The following is a 20,212-nucleotide window of genomic DNA, read 5'->3' as shown; positions in this document are numbered from 1 at the left end:
TGGTTTCACCTTGGTTTCGCCACGTGTTGAAGACATTCACCACATCACTCCTCGAACACCAGAGAAGTCTCGCAGATTCCAAAATGATCTTGCCGAGCCTCCTGGCCACCAGAATGTTCCTTCCGTAAAACTCAGACAGATCGTACGCCTTCCCCATTTTACACACGGACAGCACACTCACTCATCCTACATGCATCGTGCGTGTGTCTGACTAGCAGCCATTCCTCGCCAGGTGACGCAGATACCGCCTGGATGGGTTTATATCAGTAGTAGGTCGGTGGCCGTAATTTTATGACTCATCAGCTTAACAAGGAGACGGCACGACCGTGGCGTCGGGGAGTTGTCCGAAATTTTGTGTGGTGGAAGAGGACCCCTAACACCTCACGTGGTTAAAATATTAGGACGCACTACCCGGAAAATCTCGGGAAATATCGATCCAAAGTTTCTTAGGTGCCGTATGAGTATAAAATGTTAGTGCACTGCCGAGCCGCCGTCTGTCCTACATGTTTAGGGCTCGGACTCTTACGCCAGAGGTCTCGGGTTCGATTCCTCCTCCGGCACTTTTTTTTTCTTCTGTTTCATTTTCTTTTGTTATTCCACCAATTATTCAGAAAGTTTCCCAAACCTACATTATCCTTAGCAAATTAGTTACATTATTGAATAATTTTTTTTTCTTTTTGTCCATTTTTCATTGTAAAGTATATGAGGAGAAACATTGGGTTTTTAATCAGAATAACAAAGTCGATTGGGAAACATTCAGTTTTTATACATGTAATAATTATAAACAAGAACCGCATTGGTAATTATCGTAAAAACAAACAAAGCAATAGTTTTTGCGACATCTTGCGCAACATATGAAAGGGAATTTTTTACAATCACTGGGTGTTTGCAGTAAATCTGTACAGAAACATGTCCCATTAACATTTACGAAAATTTTTTGAGTTTCTGATAATTTTCAGGCAAACCATGAATATTAAATCATGTCTCGGAATATTGGTGACGATAATTGATCGTGAATTATAAAATGAATTTTTATACAATCTTCCCGGGAATTAATTTCACGACTCTCCTGTTACAATGCCCTGCAACTTTGCAAGCAACAGAAGAAAAAAAAATGCGCCGGAGGAGGAATCGAACCCGTGATCTCTGGAACAAGGGTCCGAACGCTAACCATTTAGGGCAAACGGCGGCTAGGCACTGGACTAACATTTTATACTCATACGGCACCTAAGAAACTTTGGATCGATTTTTTTCGGTATTTTCCGAGTAGTGCGTCCTACTATTTTAACCACGTGAGGTGTTTGGGGTCCTCTTTCACCACACAAAATTTCGAACAAATCCCCTACCCCACGGTCGTGCCGTCTCCTTGTAAGAGTGAGATAGTACAATTTTTTCGTCTTCGCGTTTCTCATTAGACTCTTAAGTTCTTATCTGGAAACCCTAACAGTCCTGGGCTATATAAGAAATTCTTCTTCTTCTTAAGTTGCCAATCCTAAGATTGATTTGCAGCAGCTCTCCATTCAGTGCGATTGTCGGCCAGCCTCTTCAATTCCGTGAAACTTCCGCATCCTAGGTCCTGCATTATCTGGCTTATGTACTTTCTTCTAGGTCTGCCTCTTGCCCTTTTGCCCTCCACAAGGCCTTCCGTTATAGTGTGGAGAAGACTTTCATGTCTCAGAATGTGTCCCATCCATATATCTCTCCTCTTCTTGACCGTCTTCCAAAGAACTGGAACTTCCTCCGCTCTCTGCAGGACTTCCTTCATTTGTCATCCTGGCCGTCCATGGAATTTTTGACATCCTTCGCAGACACCACATTTCGAATCCTTCAATCCTTCTTCTTTCGTCCTCTCCAAGTGTCCAGGTTTCGCTGCCGTAGAGAAGCACACTCCCAACAAAGGTCTTTATTAACCGCTTCCTTAACGACAGACTTATCATATTTGATGTGAGGAGTCCTTTCCTTTTATAGAATGCAATCTTTGCCTGATTTATTCTACTTATTTCATCTTTCCTACTACGACCATCGGATGTTATTCTGATTCCCAAGTAGACAAAGTCTTGTATTTCTTTCAGCTTCTCTCCATTCAGCCTTATATTCGTAATTGCTTGATTATTTTGTTTGCTTGCAACTAAGATTTTTGTATTTGACTTATTAATTTTCATGTTGTACCGTGTAGCAAGAGTGTTTTCCATTTCCTCCAACACTACTTGTAATTCTTCCTCATTTTCCGCTAGGACAGCAATGTCATCCGCAAAACGCAGCATATCAACTATTTTTCCCTGGATCCTGATCCCATTAGCTTGTCCTAACTTTTCTCTGACCTCGTCCATTGCTTTCTGTATGTACATATTAAAGAGGACAGGGGAGAGTGCACATCCCTGTCTCACACCCTGTTTAATTTTTGCTTGTTGTTGATGTTCCCCACATCTCACTATTGCCACCTCTTCTTTGTATACGTTCCATATAAGAAATTACGTAAATAATTATAGAAGGCGCCTTAATCTGCAACAAAGGCGACTGAGAATCTAATATTTCCACCTGAATTGGTGATTCCGTCTCACTAGTCATCAGTAGCTGTCTTCGGCAGTTGAATACTGCCGCCTGCAGAATTCGTGAGGTCGCGATGAGACACCCGGCAGCCAGCTGCTCTGTGCGTCACAGACGCCGGCCCATTTGCTGGCTGCTGCCGCCGCTGGTGCCGGCCGGAGATGTCGCGTCAGGCGGAAGTTGATATCCGGTCCCAGGAGGAACCCCGGGGGCTGCTCTTCATTTCCGCCCGTGGAGCGGCCGCGTCTGCAGGCGACAGGCGGCAGCAGCGGTTTCCCAGGCTCTGCCGTGATGCACAGCGGAAGATTGGATGCCCGACGTCAGAGCGTGGGCGTCCGCACAAATTTGTTCAGGAGGGGGTAGGATTCTAAAATTGCCATTTTTTGTCTAATGAGAATGATATTACCCCCCCCCGCACCCCCCCCCCCAAATAAATCTGACAGGCATTACACAATACGTAAACGGCTTTTGATAGGTAGCCACTCAATGTATACAGGGTGAGTCACCTAACATTACCGCTGGATATATTTCGTAAATCACATCAAATACTGACGAATCGATTCCACAGACCGAACGTGAGGAGAGGGGCTAGTGTAATTGTTTAACACAAACCATAAAAAAGTGCACGGAAGTATGTTTTTTAACACAAACCTACGTTTTTTTAAAAAAGGAACCCCGTTAGTTTTGTTAGCACATCTGAACATATAAACAAATACGTAATCAGTGCCGTTTGTTGCATTGTAAAATGTTAATTACATGCGGAGATATTGTAACCTAAAGTTGACGCCTGAGTACCACTCCTCCGCTGTTCGATCGTGTGTATCGGAGAGCACCGAATTACGTAGGCATCCAAAGGGAACGGTGATGGACCTTAGGTACAGAAGAGACTGGAACAGCACGTTACGTCCACATGCTAACACCTTTTTATCGGTCTTTTTCACTGACGCACATGTACATTACCATGAGGGGTGAGGTACACGTACACACGTGGTTTCCGTTTTCAATTACGGAGCGGAATAGAGTATGTCCCGACATGTCAGGCCAATAGATGTTCAATGTGGTGGCCATCATTTGCTGCTATTTCCTAAAGCGTCCGACAACGCAAAATCGATGATTTAGTGTAATCACAGTATTATTGCCATAAATGTGCGAGGACTTTTTAATACCACATATTTGAGATGGGGAAAGAGAGCCCTCTTGCATCCCCCTCCCTCTTCCGTTGTGCATGCCTTTGCACCAGAGTATTTCTTACTTCGACAAGTACGAATGGCAAAGTGGCAGGAGGCTTGAAAAGCGATAAAGGACTGCGTGTTGTGGACTGTTGTCATGCAGCTTTCCACGATGTTTATCCTATGCCAACAGCTTCATCTCTACATACGAGGGGCGTTTGAAAAGTCCGTGCAAAAATAAAGACTACTTACGTGTTTGGGGTAAACTGTTTTTATACACTTCGTCCAATGCTGATCTAATTTGTTGATCCCTTCCGAATAATAGAAATAGTCCAAGTCTGCAAGATAGCTATTAGCTGCTGCAATAACCTCCTCGTTTGAATAAAATCATTGTCCAGCTAGCCATTTCTTCAAATTGGGGAACAAATGGTAGTTCAAAGGAGCCAAGCCTGGAGAATAGGGGGGATGTGAAACGAGTTGAAATCCTGTTTCCATTAATTTTGCGACCACAACTGCTGAGGTGTGTGCTGGTGCATTGTCGTGATGGAAAAGGACTTTTTTCCGGTCCAATCGCCGGCGTTTTTCTTGTAGCTCGGTTTTCAAACGTTCCAATAACGATGAATAATATACACCTGTAATAGCTTTACCCTTTTCCAGATAGTCGATGAGGATTATCCCTTGCGAATCCCAAAAGACAGTCGCCATAAACTTTCCGGCCGAAGGATTGGTCTTCGCCTTTTTTGGTGCAGATTTTCCCATGGTAAGCCATTGTTCAGATTGTTCTTTGGTCTCTGGAGTATAGTAATGTATTCATGTTTCATCCACAGTGACGAGACGACGCTTAAAGTCCTGCGGATTCTTCCTGAGCAGCTGCAAACCATCCTTGCAATACTTCACACGATTCCGTTTTTGGTAGAGCGTGAGCAGTCGCGGAACCCATCTTGCGGATAGCTTTCTCATGTCCAAATACACTCCTGGAAATTGAAATAAGAACACCGTGAATTCATTGTCCCAGGAAGGGGAAACTTTATTGACACATTCCTGGGGTCAGATACATCACATGATCACACTGACAGAACCACAGGCACATAGACACAGGCAACAGAGCATGCACAATGTCGGCACTAATACAGTGTATATCCACCTTTCGCAGCAATGCAGGCTGCTATTCTCCCATGGAGACGATCGTAGAGATGCTGGATGTAGTCCTGTGGAACGGCTTGCCATGCCATTTCCACCTGGCGCCTCAGTTGGACCAGCGTTTGTGCTGGACGTGCGGACTGCGTGAGGCGACGCTTCATCCAGTCCCAAACATGCTCAATGGGGGACAGATCCGGAGATCTTGCTGGCCAGGGTAGTTGACTTACACCTTCTAGAGCACGTTGGGTGGCACGGGATACATGCGGACGTGCATTGTCCTGTTGGAACAGCAAGTTCCCTTGCCGGTCTAGGAATGGTAGAACGATGGGTTCGATGACGGTTTGGATGTACCGTGCACTATTCAGTGTCCCCTCGACGATCACCAGTGGTGTACGGCCAGTGAAGGAGATCGCTCCCCACACCAGGATGCCGGGTGTTGGCCCTGTGTGCCTCGGTCGTATGCAGTCCTGATTGTGGCGCTCACCTGCACGGCGCCAAACACGCATACGACCATCACTGGCACCAAGGCAGAAGCGACTCTCATCGCTGAAGACGACACGTCTCCATTCGTCCCTCCATTCACGCCTGTCGCGACACCACTGGAGGCGGGCTGCACGATGTTGGGGCGTGAGCGGAAGACGGCCTAACGGTGTGCGGGACCGTAGCCCAGCTTCATGGAGACGGTTGCGAATGGTCCTCGCCGATACCCCAGGAGCAACAGTGTCCCTAATTTGCTGGGAAGTGGCGGTGCGGTCCCCTACGGCACTGCGCAGGATCCTACGGTCTTGGCGTGCATCCGTGCGTCGCTGCGGTCCGGTCCCAGGTCGACGGGCACGTGCACCTTCCGCCGACCACTGGCGACAACATCGATGTACTGTGGAGACCTCACGCCCCACGTGTTGAGCAATTCGGCGGTACGTCCACCCGGCCTCCCGCATGCCCACTACACGCCCTCGCTCAAAGTCCGTCAACTGCACATACGGTTCACGTCCACGCTGTCGCGGCATGCTACCAGTGTTAAAGACTGCGATGGAGCTCCGTATGCCACGGCAAACTGGCTGACACTGACGGCGGCGGTGCACAAATGCTGCGCAGCTAGCGCCATTCGACGGCCAACACCGCGGTTCCTGGTGTGTCCGCTGTGCCGTGCGTGTGATCATTGCTTGTACAGCCCTCTCGCAGTGTCCGGAGCAAGTATGGTGGGTCTGACACACCGGTGTCAATGTGTTCTTTTTTCCATTTCCAGGAGTGTATTTATGCCTAGCCAGTAATCCATTGCTCAGAGTCTCTGTGCCCCAGTGACGACAAGCACTTACTCACTGATAAACATGAGGAGGCAACAACAATGCGATCTCCTCGTGGTCAGCGGACTACCACAGTGAAGGTAGTTGAAGAACCCCCCCCCCCCCCCCACACACACACAAACGCAATTGATAGCTACCGTGTGCTAGGTTTTGGGCGTACTACCTTATGTGAAAGGAAAGATACAAAGGTGGAAAGGCACAAAGGTGGAACACACACCACATTGAGCGACCTTCCATGCACGATCCGCACTCCTGAAAATTTTGGAAAAGTAGCGACAGGTCAAACCCAATCATGCGGGCCATGTATTTATTAATAAAATGACTCTGAGCACTATGGGACTTAACTGCTACGGTCATCAGTCCCCTAGAACTTAGAACTACTTAAACCTAACTAACCTAAGGACAGCACACAACACAAAGCCATCACTATTAATAAAAGATGTAGAGGGCACCGGAAATGAAATGGAAAACAGGGGTCCCAAATCATGTACCAGATCCAAGCTGGGTCTGCCCTAGAAAGGCAGAGGGGGAAAGGGATAGTGAAGTATAGGCTCGCACCACAGGAAGGGAAATGATGTTCCAAAGGTTGAAGCCACGCGGTAGCGAAGCATGTACTCATAAAAAATTTGTGAGCCCCCTGGGGGTGGGGGGAGGGGTGGCACCTTTAGGAAGTGTATTGCGTTCAGTAGACGAAGTAAAACTATCTGTGCTGTTGTTCTTCCTGACCACCACTTTTTCACTTACATTTTAGGAACTTTAATATTCGTGAAGCAAAGAGACATCTTTTCCTATTTGGCAACACGGTCAGGTTCATATAACAACGAAGTACTTTCTCTATCGACGATCCAATACTCATGTGCGATCCCCGAAAAGTTAAGCAATAAATATTGGAAAGGAGAATACAAAATTTGCGTTGCCTCAATTTGACATGGTTACAAAACGAGTCATTCTAAGTATTGATTTTTAAGGTCATAAAGATGCATGTATAAATATGTTTCACTGACCAAAACATATTGTACTACGGAAATTATACAGATATTGGTTAGAATTTCTGAACTATACACGAACTGATTAACTGTCAAAATCATACTGAAATACGTACAAAGAAGGTACGTCCCAATAAATCTTATATTTCATTATATCAATGATGAATGCCTTTATCTGGACTATGATGAACGTCACATTAAATGTCATACGAAAGGAATTCGTTCAGACTATGTTCAGCAAAAGCGTAATCATTCTTTTTTAGCCTTTTAGTGTATAGACCTAGTTTAGGGACTTGAAATAATATCTGTATAACTTGCGTAGTACAAAGTGTTTAGATCAGTCACACATTGGGTTTATGTTTTTGTCTGTAAAGTCCTAAACATTTAGGAAATTCATTGCATAATATTTTTTGTTTTTTACTCGTGCTAAATTGAAGCAATGCAGTTTTGCGTTTTTCGCATACATGCATGATCTTCATACGCCACAGAACCTTAACAGTCCACAAAAGTCCTCGGTGATGTGTGGACTATCGGCACAGTCTTAAGTGATTTTATGGTGACACAGAAAGCCGAAAGACGATTCACAACAAAATATAAAATAAATGTTATTGTGAAATATTAAGACTGTGTATTTACGTTCTTAACTTCTACACTGAAGCCTCGGCCGCAGTTTTAACTTTTAACCTCACACCTTTCCATCCCTTGTCGAATTAAGCATTCTTTCATGCTACAGAATATGTCTTATCAACCAGGCCCAATTGTGCTATTTACGTGCGACTTGTGGCTGCTCTTCAGTTTAAATTTCAAGCTCTTGTCTCCCCGATTCGATTCAGTGTCTTTACTCGATCTACAAATGAAATTTTCAACAATCTTTCGTAAGACCACATTTCAAAAGCTTGTGTTCTCTTCTTGTCTTTATTGTTTACCGTCCCTGTTCCACTCACACACACTACGGCTCAACCCAGACAAGTAATTAAAAAAAAAAATTCGCGAAGACGGCTATTTATATTGGTCGCATTAGTATGTTGTATGTGAGTAACTTTACAGACGGACTGGGCTTTCCCATGAACCTTCCAAAATATCCAAGACTCCTCCTTTCCTTTCCTACTGCTGATTCATCGCGTTTGTCCCACGTGTTATCGCTTCTAAGTGCTACTTCTAATTAATTAACCGAAGTGGCTTGTTCCAGGACGTACCCCAGATCTTTTAATCGGCTCCTGTCAGACTCTATCTCTTCGTTGTGTGCCTTATCCACATTTAAAGAGACTTGTAATTCATTACACAAAATGGAATATATTCTGTGCCTGAGACTTCAGATAATGCTGTACGTAGACTGATTGTTGTATAATATGACCAGTTGTCTCGCCACGCCCTTGGGCTACCCTCGAAATTATTTATGCGTGTCGACAGCTCCCCTGCCACACTTCGTGGTGACTCTCAAGAAGTTTTCAGTCCAGCTGTGAGCATGATTTGACATTTGCCGCAGTTGCCATCACGCAGTAATGTATCAAAAAGCTTTTCAAATGTAAAAAAAGATAGGGGCTATGACTTAGACATCTCTAAATAGTAGCAACTGCGTATAGAATAATTATGGTTTCCAGAATTCATGCAAGTGACTAATCGAGACGACTAGCATGTCCTGGATCGAGTAATTATTCTTCTGATAGACCGTCACCTTGGAAAAGATAATACACAATCTGACCTCATTAGGCCGTCACCCACCCAAGGGTTTTACCATCCACGTAATACTTTCCTTGATACCACTTCAGAAGTCCCGAGTTCATTACAGGGTGAGATACAGCGGTGTTGACTTGTGTGTCTGACACACTGTGTGATACGATGCTCAGGAACTCGATTTTCGGAAGGAAAACCATTTGAAACAAATTATTTTCTCCCAGCGTGTAAGACCATAGCTCGACTGCTCTACTGATTTATTTTGCCTTTTTGTTTTATTTAATATTATATCATTGAGTTTCTGTAAATGTTGTTGGATTGAATCCATACCAGGGGAGTGTTTATTCTTTTCTCTGTTATAAACTTGATGTCTTTTGAAATGTGGGAAGTTTGTAATATGTAATATATACGATATGGGCAAATGATATGTTTGTCTTTCTCACTTAATGTCTTTGGTTATCTTTGAGATTGAATAATTTTGTTTAAATAATTTTTTGTAGAAATATCAATATGTGCAAATGTTTTGTTTTAATTAATATGATTGTTTGCTGTTATGTAACCTGCTGACCTTCACTTAGGATTCTTAGTTATTCTGTATGTAAAAAGTAGTGTGGAACGGAACTTAGTAGCGCGCGCCAGTTGTGGTTGGCCTAGGTCGAAAAGGTGGAACAAGAGTCAATCGGGAACGAGCTACCAAACTGTGACTGCCCATGTAAAAGTTGTATATTGTGCTGGTTCCAAGAGAGGCTTTTACTGACGTTTTCCAATGCCTCGGATGGATGGACAAAGAGCTGGAATTATTCCGAAATTGGTATGTATCATCGCCACCAAGAAATGACGAGTCCAGCAATTCGACCTACCAACATGCAATCGTCACCACATTGCACAATCACTGTAACGGAACACTATGATAATGTACAGTGAAGGATCAGCTTATTGGATGTGTTAGTGTGCTCAAGTATAAGGTAATTTATAACTGAATTTATGTACCTACCTTGATTTTTTTCCTTATCATAACACCTCTCAGGTTACTCTCCGTTTGAACTACAGTGATTACCGAGTGTCCTTACTGAAATAACATTAAAGCCCAGTGTTTTGCTAATTAATGCCTCTTGAACATAGTAAAAAGAAAGTTAAAGTTAATGTGGCAAGAGAGTGAGTTAAAGTAAATGATGCTTGCTGAAAATAAATTTCCTATTAAAACTGCTTATTAATATGTGTTGCCAAGTTCAAAATTAAAAGTTCTTAAGACTGAGACTTATAAAGTTTTGCTTAGTAAATGATCACATTGCTGCCTGTTGTACATCGCAAAAGGTGTCAGTACCTCACAAATATGTTAATTTTGTGATTCACTGTAGTAAAAGTGGAAAACTGCAGTTGTGGAAAGTTGTATACTCATGCTTGCTAAGCACTTGTTTCTTTTGGGTATTGAAAGTGCATATTAATAGTGTAATAGGATCCACGGGTTATCCTTTATGCTCATGATAAATAACAATTAATAGAAAGGCCACTATTTATGAAAACAATAATTTCTTTATTTAAAGGCCAATGAGAAGATACCTGTTAGTGAATTCCATTTAACTTTCATTCTAAATAGAATAGTATTTAGTTGAGAGAGACTTAACCTGTGACCAGTTTATAATTTTGCAGTGAACTACATTTACAATTTTATGTCAGCTAGGAAAATGTGTGAAAAGTAATACTGAACCTATGTCCAACTTATGTTTCTACAGTGCATATTAATAGTAATGTTATTAAGACCACTCAGTTTGAATGAGCCCTAAAAGTAATAGTGTGTATTGTTATCTGTTATATTTATGCAAATAGTCTGTTCTGATCTGTCAGCTTCCAATCTTAACCGTGAACATATGCAGGTGTCAGAGTTCATTGCACTCGCATGTGGCAAAATATAGGTTGTGTTTGTCCGTTAAAGTTACTCATAGCTATTTTCTTGAACAAGAATGTCAATAATTCTCTTGCCTAATTAGGCTGGCGACCGTTTCCCTTACTCTTTGAACAGTGTAGATAGGTAAAATATTCCCGAATGAAATTTTCACTCTGCAGCGGAGTGTGCGCTGATATGAAACTTCCTGGCAGATTAAAACTGTGTGCCCGACCGAGACTCGAACTCGGGACCTTTGCCTTTCGCGGGCAAGTGCTCTAACAACTGGGCTACCGAAGCACGACTCACGTCCGGTACTCACAGCTTTACTTCTGCCAGTATGTCGTCTCCTACTTTCCAAACTTTACAGAAGCTCTCCTGCGAACCTGCAGAACTAGCACTCCTGAAAGAAAGGATATTGCGGAGACATGGCTTAGCCACAGCCTGGGGGATGTTTCCAGAATGAAATTTCGCAGGAGAGCTTCTGTAAAGTTTGGAAGGTAGGAGACGAGATACTGGCAGAAGTAGAGCTGTGAGTACCGGACGTGAGTCGTGCTTCGGTAGCTCAGTTGGTAGAGCACTTGCCCGCGAAAGGCAAAGGTCCCGAGTTCGAGTCTCGGTCGGGCACACAGTTTTAATCTGCCAGGAAGTTTCAGGTAAAATATTGTTTGTTACTGTTATTTTTTGTTACTGTTTGACATAATTCTGACTTTCACTTACGATAAACCACCGCCGTTAGGTACAACACGCTCAGCATAACAAAATTCCTCTCAGAGGGTAACACTGCTCTGTTGCTTTATACCATAATTACTTTAATAAGATAGTTTTTATTTCACGACCTGCCTCCAACTTTAAGGTTATGGTATAGCAGTAGCGGACGGTAGTGTTATAAGCGTTATTTGCCAAGGTAAACTGGACAGCTGTCTGCCACCGACATGCCTTGAAGAGTGATCCGCTCTGATGGCGTTGGCTGGTACTTGCGTGATTTTGTTGTTGGCAGTCTAAATGTTAGCTGCAGCTCTTCAGCGTTAGTACTACTACACGCGACTGCAGCAAATAATGTACCTAACAGCTGGTATGCGACATACGGGTTGTGGGGTGTGACTGTAGTATGTGTTGCTGGAACAATACAAATATTAGTATTTATGTTCTTGGCGGGGTCACCAATGGGATACTTTACAAAATAAGATGGTAACCTGAAAAATTAAATTTATTTCACAGATGCTCATCGAATAATCGTTCTAAACAATAAGCCACAGTCATCTAACCTATTAGAACGATTAATGTGGCAAGTATATCAATGGAACTACAGATCAACAAGCAAACCCAAGCTTTTACTGCCCACTGTGGCTGGCGTGTAAAAAGATCTTTTCAACAAGCACTCGCCGGTCACAGCAATGTAGTCGCCGCAGGCTCCGAACAGACAACACCAAGAGTATAACTGTACTGAAAGTAGTTCACAAAGAGCCCAAGACACAAGTGAAAGTCAACATTAATAAAAAGGCACCCCAATGCTTTAAAACTCAGTAATATAATAATTAAGATTTTGCAGTATTAGGTGGGGTCGCAGTGTAGCCTGATCAACCAAGAAAGTTTACAAAGAGGCGTAAAATCATGACGGTGTCGATCTTAAGGCCAGCACAGCTGGGACCTCGATTGGTAGCAGGCGCTGCAGGGTCAGCGGGTGGCCTACCTCGGAGTCAGATGCAATGAGCGAGTAACTGAAATGTTCAACATTAGACGGTTCCGTCCATAATACACAGGATGGCACAAAAGTCACTTGACACTGGGCACTGGTTTGAACAAAAGATTGAATTTATGTTTCATTACAAATACAAGCAATACTTACAATTATTTTTTGTGTTCAAACTGTTTTCTGTCTTCATTAATACATTTTTGAAGTCTTTTTGGAACACTGCTACACACTCTATGTCACAGTGTGGTATCACTGTCCAAATCATGCAATGCGCCGTGTATGTAGTGTTTTAGTTTAGCAATGGTCCGAGGCTTTTGAGAAAAAAACAGAATCCTTGGCGACATCCTACAGGAAAAAATGCATCAGGGTCATTTCTTGTGAACGTGGGAGCATGTCAGTATGGGCCCTTCGACCAATCACTTCCCTTTGGAAAGTTTCGTTTAAATAATCGTGGACGGGAATGGCATAACGTGGTGGAGCACCATCGTGCTGAAAGTTTTCAGCACGCGTCGTAAGTCCTGGTACCACGTTATTCTGAAGCACATCCGCATAGTTGTCTCCTGTCATTGTTCCTTCAAAAAAATATAGTACATTAAATGATGATATTGCCGCCCAAACACTCACACCAGATTGATTTAGCGCTTGCTTTATCAAAATATTTTTATTATCAGTATACCAGTAAGTCAACTTGAAGCTTAACTTAAATTGGCCTCGTCAGGCCACACAGTTATATGGAATGGACTAGGATCATGTTTCTGTTGGTGAAACATCAATTCACAAAACTGAATACGTCGATCTTTAAGTAATCCATGTCGTAAACTTGGAATGCAAACTTTGAACTTATTTCTGTTTAACATTCTTTGCAAATGACGTTCGTGATAAATCCAGCTCAGTTGCTAATCGTATGGTTGACTCTCGTGGACTTTTGGGTCCAGATAACATACCCACAATCCATTTTTCTTGGTTGTGACAGTTGTTGGGCGACCAGATCTTGGTGCAACCATAAAAAATCTGTGTTTTTCAAATCCATTTCATACGTCGTGTACCGTTTGTATAGACGGTGGTTTTAATCTGAAGTGTCGTCCCCATTCATTAAGAACTGCAGTAGCACCGCTTTTATAACGTGTTTTTAACCCGAAAATTCTTTCTTGTTTCGCAAACATTTTGACAATCCAGGAAACTACAGCTGTAACCATCCCTTAAAATCACCCTTTCAACAGTTCACTAGTTTGATTAGTGTGTCTGTTTTGTTTGTCACTGCATTGTGTCATAACTTGACAGGGCGCAATTATAACCATTTATTACTAACTAATTAACGGGTTAAAACTTTCTACTGAAGGACGTCTTGCTGTTACTTTTGTTTTCTTTTAACCAACTGTCAAATTACTTTTGAGCCACCTGTATGTGTAAGAAAAGTCAGACGAAGATTCTCGATGTCATTTTAGTGGTGCAGTGATGGTGATTCTGTGTTTCTTGTGACTTTTCATCGATACTGGCGTCTGCACAGTATGCGACGCAGAACAACAGCGTTGTGTACAAAAAGCGCTAAATTCCGCACACTAGCTTACTGGTCTACCAAAGTCATCCATGAAATTCATTTGAAAACAATAAATTACGAGACTATGAAGTAGACGCCCCTCGATAATCGACGAGAATTTTTCAACGTGGCAACTGCAGCAGGGCGCGTCGAAAGGTACTTTCAGTAAGTTATAACACAGGCTGGTCTATTGTTACAACTGTGGAGAAGCGAATGATTGACGCTGACGGAGAGAATCTTAAGGAATAATAGAGCCTGTGTGTAAACTTCCTAGGTACCAGGAATTGTTTCACCTATTGTGAAGATAGGACACGTTGGATATCGTATCCATGACACGGACAGAATAAGTACAGGCAACATGATGACGTCATTGGCATTCAACATTCCTCGCGCCATCGTTAGGTTCCAGCAACCGAGTACCGGTCTCATCCATCCTGCTGACCAGCTGTGAGAGCCTCCAAATACTTTCTCCACCTCTACAGAAAAAATCTTCAATTCCATTAAGGTACCTAATTTTATCCAGTTAGCCCGTGACTCATCATAACAAGCTACGCAGTTAATTACGTAATTAACGTTTTTCCAGTTCAGGTTGATCTTTAGGCACTTTTCAAGTACATTGTATAAACTCCTAAGTCGCCCTTCCTTCATTTGTCAGCTCTTGCCGTCTTCGGAATTGTGTGGATGATGCTTTTCCGAAAGTCAGATGGTATATCGTCAGACTCGTATATTCTACACACCAACGTGAATAGTCGTTTTGTTGCCACTTCTCCCAATGATTTTAGAAATTCTGATGGAATGTTATCTATCCCTTCTGCCTTATTTGACCGTAAGTCCTCCAAAGCTCTTTTAAATTCCGATTCTAATACTGGATCCCCTATCTCTTCTAAATCGACTCCTGTTTCTTCTTCTATCACATCAGACAAATCTTCACCCTCATAGAGGCTTTCAGTGTATTATTTTCACCTATCTGCTCTCTCCTTTGCATTTAACAGTGGAATTCCCGTTGCACTCTTGCTACCACCGTTGCTTTTAATATCACCAAAGGTTGTTTTGACTTTCATGTATGCTGAGTCTGTCCTTCCGACAATCATATCTTTTTCGATGTCTTCACATTTTTCCTGCAGCCATTTCGTCTTAGCTTCCCTGCACTTCCTATTTATTTCATTCCTCAGCGACTTGTATTTCTGTATTCCTGATTTTCCCGGAACATGTTTGTACTTCCTCCTTTCATCAATCAGCTGAAGTATTTCTTCTGTTACCCATGGTTTCTTCGCAGCTACCTTCTTTGTACCTATGTTTTCCTTACCAACTTCTGTGATGGCCCCTTTTAGAGATGTCCATTCCTCTTCAACTGTACTGCCTACTGCGCTATTCCTTATTACTGTATCTATAGCGTTAGAGAACTTCAAACGTATCTCGTCATTCCTTAGTACTTCCGTATCCCACTTCTTTGCGTATTGATTCTTCCTGACTAATGTCTTGAACTTCAGCCTACTCTTCATCACTACTATATTGTGATCTGAGTCTATATCTGCTCCTGGGTACGCCTTACAATCCAGTATCTGATTTCGGAATCTCTGTCTGACCATGATTTAATCTAATTGAAATCTTCCCGTATCTCCCGGCCTTTTCCAAGTATACCTCCTCCTCTTGTGATTCTTGAACAGGGTATAAGCTATTACTATCTGAAACTTGTTACAGAACTCAGTTAGTCTTTCTCCTCTTTCATTCCTTGTCCCAAGCCCATATTCAAATGGCTCTGAGCACTATGGGACTGAACTGCTGTGGTCATAAGTCCCCCAGAACTTAGAACTACTTAAACCTAACTAACCTAAGGACAGCACACAACACCCAGCCATCACGAGGCAGAGAAAATTCCTGACCCCGTCGGGAATCGAACCCGGGAACCCGGGCGTGGGAAGCGAGAACGCTACCGCACGAAAACCCATATTCTCCTGTAACCTTTTCTTCTACTCCTTCCCTTACAACTGCATTCCAGTCGCCCATGACTATTAGATTTTCGTCCCCCTTTACATACTGCATTACCCTTTCAATATCCTCATACACTTTCTCTGTCTGTTCATCTTCAGCTTGCGACGTCGGCATGTATACTTGAAGTACCGTTGTCGGTGTTGGTCTGCTGTCGATTCTGATTAGAAGAACCCGGTCACTGAACTGTTCACAGTAACACACCCTCTGCCCTACCTTCCTATTCATAACGAATCCTACACCTGTTATACCATTTTCTGCTGCTGTTGATATTACCCGACACTCATCTGACCAGAAATCCTTGGCTTCCTTTCACTTCACTTCACTGACCCCTACTATATCTAGATTGAGCCTTTGCATTTCCCTTTTCAGATTTTCTAGTTTCCCTACCACGTTCAAGCTTCTGACATTCCAGGCCCCGACTCGTAGAACGTTATCCTTTCGTAGATTATTCAATCTTTTTCTCGTGGTAACCTCCCCCTTGGTAGTCCCCTCCCGGAGGTCCGAATGGTGGACTATTCCGGAATCTTTTGCCAATGGAGAGATCATCATGACACCTCTTCGATTACAGGCCACATGTCCTGTGGATACACGTTACGTGTCTTTAATGCAGTGGTTTACATTAGCTTCTGCATCCTCATGTCGTTGATCATTGCTGATTCTTCCGCCTTTAGGGGCAATTTCCCACCCCTAGGACAAGAGAGTGCCCTGAACCTCTATCCGCTCCTCCGCCCTCTTTACAAGGCCGTTGGCAGAATGAGGCTGACTTCTCATGCCGGAAGTCTTCGGCCGCCAATGCTGATTATTTATCAAAATTTAGGCAGTGGCGGGGTCGAACCCGGGACCGAAGACGTTTTGATTATGAATCAGAGACGCTACCCCTATTCCTCTCGAATAGCACCACTACGGCTGCCAAGCTTAAATCTCCACCTGACCGACGGATCAGTAACAGTAACGTCACCTGGCCTCACTCGATGAGACACAGTGGTGGCGTTTGGAGTTAAATCGGAGGCATTATCGCCAAGTCTGGTGATCAGAAACTGTACGGCATCACCTTTTCTCCCGTTGCCGGCCAAATACTGGAGGTGAGAATTTCTTTCCTCACCAGGATTCGAACCGACCTCCTCCAGGTCGAATACCAACGGACTTGTGAGCATTAGCCACCTTATCTGCTGTTTAAAGTTATTAAATCGTCTCGAGGTAGAATTATGGCCTCGAAACTCAAGACCACCACCGGTGAAGTACTTGCGACAGATGGTGTGCATTCTGCCTGTGTAACATTTTTTGTGAATATCTTCGTATGAAGAAACGCTGTTTATTTCCTGAATGTCCTTCGGGCAGATAAAAAGTGGGACTTTCCTGAACTTAAGCCTTCCCATTTCAGATAAGGCCTGCAGCTGGTTTTTGATGCCAATGTTATTCGCCATTAAGCGCAGTCACCCGTTCAAAGTCGATGCGTTCCGGAGCACGTATCACATCGACATATTCTGCGGCGGCTCGTAAATCAGACTGCCTCGCCAGTCGTCGACGAAGACTCGGTCCGTCGCCTCGGGTATGAAAAGATGCCTTGTTCCAGTGAACTGATAACCGACTTTGGAGAGAAAGAAATGAGATGCGGAGGCCATTAATGAAATCGAGCGCAATCGTATATCAATGGGTGTGACTAAAGCTCAGCTGTCAACAGAGTGCAGCTGTCAGAGCTGAGTGGACAGTAGGTATCCTAGCACTAAATAGTGTTACTGGCAAAATCGGTACCACATAAAACAGGATGTCTACGTAATCGCGTCGCACAGCACCAACCGTGAAAACTGCGACACCCAGAAAAAAAAAACAATGGGAGTAATACATTTGTTCGTAGATAACTCATGATAAATTTATTCCGCATTTCATTTGCAATAACGCAACAGAATTATGCACATTATAATTTGTAAAATTTAAAGCTTCCGCATTCGTTAACGAGGTCTTCACACCGAAATTATTCTAGCACTGTTTTCCAGGTGAAGATTGTTATACTACTTCTATATCCGCATATAAAGGGTGATTTTACTAAATGAGGACAAACTGTAGGAAATAATCCCCGAGAGGATAAGGAACAAAACAGTTCGTTTGGGCATGCGGCCGGAAAATCTTCCCAAGTGTGGTACACCCTCTTGATGGTGGTGGTAAAAGATCTTTGATTGTGTGGATTTGAATGAGCGAGCGCAAGCACACATGAGAATACATCAGGCAAATGTTTTGTCCGTACTGGTGCTTTAACTCCATACTCAAAATGGCCATAATGTTGTTCACGAGGGCGGCGCGATCGCATATCTGCACTAGCAGCCATCAGCTTCATTGCTGTTGCCGACTCACCTGGTGTGAACGTGTGTCGCACGGTGCAGCGCTGAGAGACAATGGACCGGTATGCCGACCTGGAACAGGCACATGTGATCTTGAGGTATGGACTGTTAGATTAGATTGGATTGGATTAGATTAATACTTGTTCCATAGATCATGAATACGACAGTTCGTAATGATGTGGAACGTGTCAGGTTAATAAAAGATGTCTGTAAAAGATATTACATTATACAAAATATTGCGTGACACTAATGTTTAAGGTTTTTTCCCCCTTAATTTATATCTAAAAATTCAGCCAATGAGTAGAAGGAGTTGTTATCTATAAATTCTTTTTATTTATTTTTAAATGTTAGTTGGCTATCTGTCAGGCTTTTGATGCTGTTTGGTAGGTGACCAAAGACTTTTGTGGTAGCATAATTTACCATTTTTTGTGCCAAAGTCAGATTTAACCCTGCATAGTGAAGATCATCTTTTCTCCCGGCGTTATAGCTATGCACACTGCTATTACTTTTGAACTGGGTTGGATTATTAACAACAAATTTCATAAGTGAATATATATACTGTGAGGTTATTGTGAGGATCCCTAGATCTTTAAATAGATGTCTGCAGGATTACTGTGGGTGGGCTCTAGCAATTATTCTGATTACACGTTTTTGAGCAATGAATACTTTTCTACTCAACGATGAATTACCCCAGAATACGATAACATACGAAAGCATAGTAAGCTAATTTACTGAGATTCTTATCACCAAAATTTGCAATAATCCTAATAGCATACGTAGCTGAACTTAAACGTTTCAGCAGACCATCAATGTGTTGCTTCCAGTTTAACCTCTCATCAATGGACACACCTAAAAATTTTGAAAATTCTACCTTTGCTACAGACTTCTGTTCAAAGTCTATATTTATTACTGGAGTTGTACCATTTACTGTACAGAACTGTATATACTGTGTTTTATCAAAATTTAAAGAGAGTCCGTTTGCTGAGAACCACTTAATAATTTTGTGAAAAACATCATTTACAATTACATCACTTACTTACTATACTTGTATCATCAGCGAAAAGAACTAACTTTGCATCTTCATCACTGTGGAATGGTAAGTCATTAACGTATATCAAGAACAGTAAAGGATCTAAGACCGAACCCTGTGGGACCCGTACTTGTTAACCCCCCCCAGTTTGAGGAATCAGCTGTTATTGTAACATTACATGAACCACTTATTTCAACTTTCTGCATTCTTCCAGTTAAGTATGAATTAAACCATTTGTGCACTGCACCCCTCAAACCATAATGATTTAGCTTATCTAAAAGAATTCCATGATTTACACAATCAAAGGCCTTTGAGAGATCACAAAAAATACCAATGGGTGATGTCCGGTTATTCAGAGCATTTAATATTTGATCAGTGAAAGCGTATATAGCATTTTCTGTTGAAAAGCCTTTCTGAAAACCAAACTGACATTTTGTTAGTACTTTACTTTTACAAATATGGGAGGCTACTCTTGAATACATTACTTTCTCAAAAAATTGTGATAGAGCTGTCAGAAGAGAGATTGGGCGGTAGTTATTGACATCCGACTTATCCCCCTTTTTATGCAATGGTTTTACAATGGCATATTTCAGTCTATTGGGGAAAACACCCTGCTCCAAAGAGCTATTACATACGTGGCTGAGAATCCTACTTACCTGTGGGGAACAAGCTTTAAATACCTTGCTGGAAATGCCATCAATTCCGTAACACCTTTTACTTTTCAGTGAGTTTATTATTTTACTGATTTCAGAGGGAGAGGTTAGTGGAATTACAGTTGTTTCAAACTGCACAGGTATGGCCTCTTCTGTTAGTAGCCTTGCCTCTTCTAGTGAAGATCTAGAACCTATTTTCTCCACAACATTTAAAAATGATTATTGAAAATATTTTCAATTTCTGATTGTTTGTTAGTACACTTGTC

The sequence above is a fragment of the Schistocerca cancellata genome, chromosome 1 (genome assembly GCF_023864275.1).
Source record: "Schistocerca cancellata isolate TAMUIC-IGC-003103 chromosome 1, iqSchCanc2.1, whole genome shotgun sequence".
In the NCBI taxonomy this organism is placed as follows: Eukaryota; Metazoa; Arthropoda; class Insecta; order Orthoptera; family Acrididae; genus Schistocerca; species Schistocerca cancellata.
Note: the sequence above shows the minus strand (reverse complement) of the source record.